The sequence below is a fragment of the Palaemon carinicauda genome, chromosome 2 (assembly GCF_036898095.1).
Source record: "Palaemon carinicauda isolate YSFRI2023 chromosome 2, ASM3689809v2, whole genome shotgun sequence".
NCBI lineage: Eukaryota > Metazoa > Arthropoda > Malacostraca > Decapoda > Palaemonidae > Palaemon > Palaemon carinicauda.
In genome coordinates this window covers 202023579-202029922 of record NC_090726.1, presented here as the reverse complement: position 1 = coordinate 202029922, position 6344 = coordinate 202023579, and the positions used below count along the sequence as shown (strand labels likewise).

At 35.4% G+C, this 6344-nt stretch overlaps 1 long non-coding RNA gene across 1 annotated transcript; it reads left to right on the top strand.

Annotated features, from left to right (window-relative positions):
• Nucleotides 1–226: 226 nt before the first annotated feature.
• On the top strand, nucleotides 227–5999 carry LOC137622969 (uncharacterized). Its single transcript, XR_011040534.1, has 3 exons — nucleotides 227–349; nucleotides 3865–4029; nucleotides 5503–5999. It is a non-coding gene; the product is annotated as an uncharacterized lncRNA (long non-coding RNA).
• Nucleotides 6000–6344: the final 345 nt, after the last annotated feature.

The following is a 6344-nucleotide window of genomic DNA, read 5'->3' as shown; positions in this document are numbered from 1 at the left end:
CCCCAAATATATTTTCTGTAGGCTTTCCTAATATAGTAATTTCTCACTATACTTCATATAAGCTTAAGTAAAGTAATTGCAACAATATAAAATTTTACTCATTTATGTTTCTTCTTCATAGAAATTTGTGCAAAATATCCCCATCAGACATCCAAAATACCTAAACTTAGGAATAAATTTTCATATCTGGCAAGATTGCCTGTCACTTTCAGGCTGACAAGTGCTATTGTTTACATCACACCATTGTTGGTTTGGTAAACATAAACTCGCAAAACGTTTTAGTGATTTGTCCCATAAAACTTCAACGAAGTCACGTTTGGCTGATATATCATTAAAGGAAGAAAGCTTGGTAAAGTATTTAGTCGAATTGGTTGTTCTGTTTGTTTGTGGTTGAAATGAAGGTCAAATCGCGTTATTTACTACAGGAAAACATATATTTTCTGTTCGAAATGAGAATCTGTAATACAGTAAAACTTTTCACCTTTATGTATGATGAAGGCTGACTAAGAGTATGTCAGTGTAAGGGGGGTTGGAGGCCGTTAGCCCCAATGTTAGGTAAATAGTTATGGACTGTGGCTTGTAGATAAGGTGGGTTGGGGTGGCAGAAATTTAGGTTAGTTTGTATCCATTTTTAATGCTCGCTGGAGGAACTGGCCACCGAAATACTTAAGCTTGGAATAACTTAGTGTCTGTAATTTTCTTTTTAGGTAAGGCAGATATGATTTCAAAACTGTAGTTTGTACGTTGGCCGAGTTAGATCAGGTGACAGCTATCGTACATAATTCAAGGTATGTTTTGTGAGTGTACCCTATAATGCCTTGAACTGGCGAAGGCCATACATGGTATGTAAATTGATATTGTCAGATATGTGTGGTTATTTATGTCGATCATTATACCTTTATCTGTGTTAACATTTAGAAGTACTAAGATGTTCCACTAGCAAGAACATGACATCCTAGATTAGTTTAAGGAAATAATTGGATTGTTGCTATTGGTGAAGCATTCTTGATAAGGACAGCGTTCAAGGTTAGATCATGTGAAACATGATACAGTATTTCGGTGTTTTGTAGTGACACCACACGGGTAGATATTCACAGGTTAGTCTGCCATTGTTTTAAGTTTATGTTTGGCATAATGAACAATTAAAAGTTCTTGGGGTGCCAATTTGCACCCTATGGTTATTGGTACTGTAGATTGTTTGATAAAATTACAGTTTCAACTAGGAATGGATTCTGGATCTATAATTGAATTATATATACCTCATATGTAGCCTTCTGGCTTGTACAGGGGTAGTGTTTGCCTAGCATTCACATGGGGCCAGATCGATCCTCGCCTGGGAGATTGGGTTTAAACTGTTTACTGGCGAGGTTGCTGCCGTGCTCAGGCACCACAGAGGTTGGGCTTGCCCAGATGACGTTCTGACATGCATCTATTCTGATGAAACTGGAATTAACCCTTTTACCCCCAATGGACGTACTGGTATGTTTCACAAAACTCGTCCCTTTACTCCCAAGGACGTACTGGTACGTCCTTGCAAAAATTTTTTTTACATTTTTTTGCATATTTTTGATAACTTTATGAGAAACTTCAGGCATTTTCCAAAATAATGAGACCAACCTGACCTCTCTATGACGAAAATTAAGGCTGTTGGAGCAATTTAAAAAATATATGTTGCAAAATGTGCTTAAAAAAAACCTGGGGGTTAAGGGTTGGAAAGTTCCAAATAGCGTTGGGGGTAAAAGGGTTAAAACCAGTTGATTTTAAGCTTTATATAGTAGTGTTTCGAATGAATTTGACTTTAAATTTCTGTCACAAATAAGTTATTTTAACTACAGTATATAGGCCGTCTTTAAAGAGTAGCAATTAAGTGGTGCCACATTGGGAAATTTTGGATTTTGGGTAAGGAAATGCCAACAGTGATTGGTTGGATCAATGATTAGTTGAATATTTATGAAACTTGGCCTTTTGGAAATAATACTTGTATGGTTCACAACCCTTTTGTATCTTGCCATCACAGTTCTAGAGTTTAGTTCATCAAAGTACAGTACGGAGTTGTAAGAGCTATGCTGTCATTGAAGAGTATCGTGTAGGAGAGTAGTTGGTAGATGTTTCTGCATGATCTTGGTAATGTTTATGGATCTTGTTAACTTGTAGTAGAAAGCTGTTTTAAGGCTACGAACAATAGGTGAAATACTGTATAGACTAACCCAAAGTACATATGCTGTACTGTATTGTGTTTTTTGTAAGGTCATTAAAGTTTTCCCATGCCATCTGACTTGGTATGGCTCTGTCAAGACTGAGATTAGGCCCTTAACCAAGCCATCATCCTCTTATGAAAGATTTCACGTGTGGTACATTAGATATTGTCATTGCTACACTGGACTGACGAGTTTATTGGTAAGTATAATTCTTAATAGTGAAATCCACACTTACTTTACCACAGCTCCCTAATCATTTTAGTGGTCCGTGGAAGCAAGTTTAGTATAGTATTTTCATTATAGGTTGAGAAAGTTGTCATGCAGTAATAGTGATACAGACCTGTAGTAAAAATAAAAAAAGTAGTTGTAGTAATGAATTCCAAAATTTCATTACCAAAATAAAATTCTCTTAAAAGTCACCTAAAATCAAAACACACGCAACTAGGACAGTACAGCATGACACAGCTGTGCGTGTACTTTGATCCCATGTGCATCCTGTTAGATTTGTAGGTCGAAAGCTAGGGGTCCTCTTGGGTGTAGTAGGGACTTAGGGCTGGGTTTCTGAACCATCATCTTCCTTACTCTGTTATATACTGGTGGTAATTGAAGTTTACTTATATATTTTTATTTTCTGACCCTGCTTTATTGTAGGTCCCCCTTTCCTGGAGGCCCGGGGACATTCTCAGAAAGTGACACCTCTTTCCCCCCATAGCTACACCACTGGTCCCTTTTAGGGTTCTATGACGTCTGGGTCATGGTTACAGCATATCCTAGTGCTAACTTGTCAAACTTTCAGATATTGAAGGTAACTTTATTTGCAGTGTGAACAGATAACTGAAGGACTTGTAAATGTTCTGGTATGGGAGTTGAACAAATTATATATAAGTACAGTATTGAATTCTGTTTTGGTTGACTGAATGTATCAGACATCATTGTGTGAGTGAAGTTTAAAAGCAAGAAGTCCGGTGAATTAAGGAACAAGGAAAGATTTTTCATACTGGTGACTGTAGTTGGGTTGTATCATGAAAATGAGCAAATTCAAGTATTATGGATACTGTATAAGTTGTAACTTGCTTGGTATTACCAGGATTGTAACATTTTTGTTACAGCTTATCAGGATTTCTTTCTGGCACTGTCATTGGGTAGATTGCCAGCATCTATGACTTTTAATGATGTCTACATCTTTGTCTTGCATTGATTGTATGGTGTTGGAATCTTTTGTTCAGTGGTCATGGGTTGGTACCTGTGGTATGATTTGTTCGTAGGTTGATAGCATCTTATCTTACAGTAGTTGGAGGTTTTCCTCATCTTAGTTATTAAGTGATAGTGTGGTGATAGCCCCTTTGCGTTTAGCCATTTCGGATGACACTTAATGTTTTAAGTGTTGCATGCCCATGATAATTGTTGTGGTCTGTTACTTGAAAAGTAAGCAAAGTTTTTGTGTGTATAGTAAGAAGCAATACTGTATAGCTAAAGGGAAAACCAATTATATGATAAAAACAAAACATTTTTTTCTAAACGAGATAAAAATTAATATTAGTCTTCGTTTGCAAAGGAGCCATTTATGTTAGTTTGCACAAGAGATTTCTATGGTGTGAGGTGTTATGATGTTAGTTAAACTGTTGAGGCAATTAAGTTTATTTATTGTAATTATTTATAATTTCAGGTAACTTTCCTCGGATGACATTCTTTGGGACCCAGAGATTTGCCTTAACTCTAAAAGCCACAGATTTATGACGGAGGTTCTCTTCATTTGCTATGAACCACAACGTTTACTTATATGTATCTTCCCAACTGGAACTGAAGATGTGATATAATGTAGTAAAATCATGTAAGTGTTGTGTGTTTTTCTTTAATTCAGAGTACAGTACTGTATTGTAATATACAATATTCTAATGGTTGTTTAAACTACTGTACCTAAAAACTTTAGATCTTTTTTTGATTTCAAGTATTTTGATAACTAGGAAATGTTTGCTTATTCCTTTTGAAATGATTAAATCCAAATGTAAAATTTCAAAAATAATCCTATGTTCAAAGTAATATGATTTTTGAAGACAAGTAAAGTTAGAAATATTTTAGTATGATTCTAATCAGGTATTACAGTACATTTGAAAAAAGGCAAACATTTATTGTTTATTCTTGTGGTACAATAATTTTGTTATAGCTATGGGCTTAAAATTCTACTCTTTTTTTTTTTTTTTTTTTTTTTTTTTTTTTTTCTCTCTCTCCATGCCATCAGGTTTAGCTTGTAGTTCAATAACTTTAATGTTATAATTATGGACTTAAAATTCTAATCTTTTTCCATGCCATCAAGTTTGGCAAGTGTAGTGTGTTTGAAATATCGAGCTTAAGAAATGAGGACGAGGATATCAAAATTTGATTAAAATCTTAAATCTACGATGAGGATATCAAAATCTTAAATCTACTTCTAATATACCTTCATTTTATTGACATTCATTCTTGATAACATTTGTATAAATTTTGTTGTGAGTCTGATTATACAAAAATTCAAAATTATTTGTCTTTTATCTGCTGAAATTGAGAATAGGATAAAAGCAGCATAGGGAAAGTGTAGGGGAGGTAACAGGAGTGGTATGTGATTGGAAAAGGTTAATCGAGGTAAAAGTCAAGATCTACAGCACAGTAATAAGATCAGTGTTAATTATGGGTCAGAAACTTTGGGCTTTAAGACGAAAAGAGGAAGCAAAGCTTGAGAGAACAGAGATGAGAATGATAAGATGGATTATGGGAATATTGCTGTTTGAGAAATTGGAGAATGATGAGGTAAGAAGAATGGCAGGTGTAGTAAAGATTACTGATATGATTAGTGTCATGACTACTGAGATGGTGTGGTCATGTGTTGAGGATGGATAGTGGAGAGGGAGTGAGGAGGGCTTGGGAGGAACCTGTTTGGGGAGAAGATCAAGAGGGAGGCAGAGAATTAGGTGGCGATATAAGGTGAAGGATGATATGGAGAGAAGAGGTTTGGTGGAAGAGGATGCCTTTGATTGAAGGCATTGGAGAGGGCGCTTCAGGCAGCCGACCCCTTAATGTAGGGATGAGGGGGGGGGGGGGGGTGAGATGATGATGATTCTTAATATTTTTATAACTTTTGTAGTGAGTTTAAATGTACAAAAATCTAAAATTACTTGAAATTAACTGCTTGGTAACAACATAAGTAAAGCTAGTTTCATATGTTTGATTTATAGATACAGTACTTCAATTTAAATTCTTAACATATAAGAATAAGATATTTTAATTAGTATATGATTAGATTTAAATAGCTACATAATTTATATTACAGGAGGAGCTGGATGAGTAAGTACAGAAGTGAATATAATCTCAGAAGAGGATCCTACAGACCTTGGCTTTTGTTGAGGGTGCAGACCTGCTAACTCCAAAGTTCCATTATGTTTTGCAAGTTAAGCTGGAAGAGGTTCCTTTTGCTCATGTCAGAGAATTGGTAATGTCGATGTGTTCCAATACCAGCAAATTACTATAATTCCCTTAGTAGCTAAAGAGCGAATGCTTGTTTTCTGTTGACCATTTTGACTTTCGTAGGGCTATTGGTACGTGTGATGCTTTTCTTACAATTTTCAATGTCGCAGAAATCCACACATCTGGTCATGAGGTTGTAGAACATTGAATTCTCTCATTTCAGAGATCTTTTCTTTCTAGCTCTCCATTTTATTAAATAGCAAATTCCTTTGTTAGAAACATAACCGGTTGACCTTTTCTTCAGTTACAAATAGAAAATAGTACAGTATTGAAGAAGTCCTAAGGTTTTTTGAAACTTGGCTACTCAGAGGAAATGTGATTCTTTAGTTCTGCCATTTTTATTGAAACTGGTCTCTTGACTATCTTCAATAACTGCTCCTTTTACATTGTTAGACAAAAATTTTACTATCAGATCCTTTATCCATGATTTGTTCCCATACTAACAAACCCTAACGTTATTTATTGAACCGTGATTGGTAGGTGGCTTGGGTACCCCCAACTTCTGAGATCACATCCACCGTGTTACCTCACGAGGTACGGAGTTTATTTTAAATCTTGAATTTTTTATAGTAACACTCGCTTTTACACTATTCTCTTGAGGTTTAGTTCCACTGTAGTTGAATTTTGAATCATGTTGCTAATATAGCT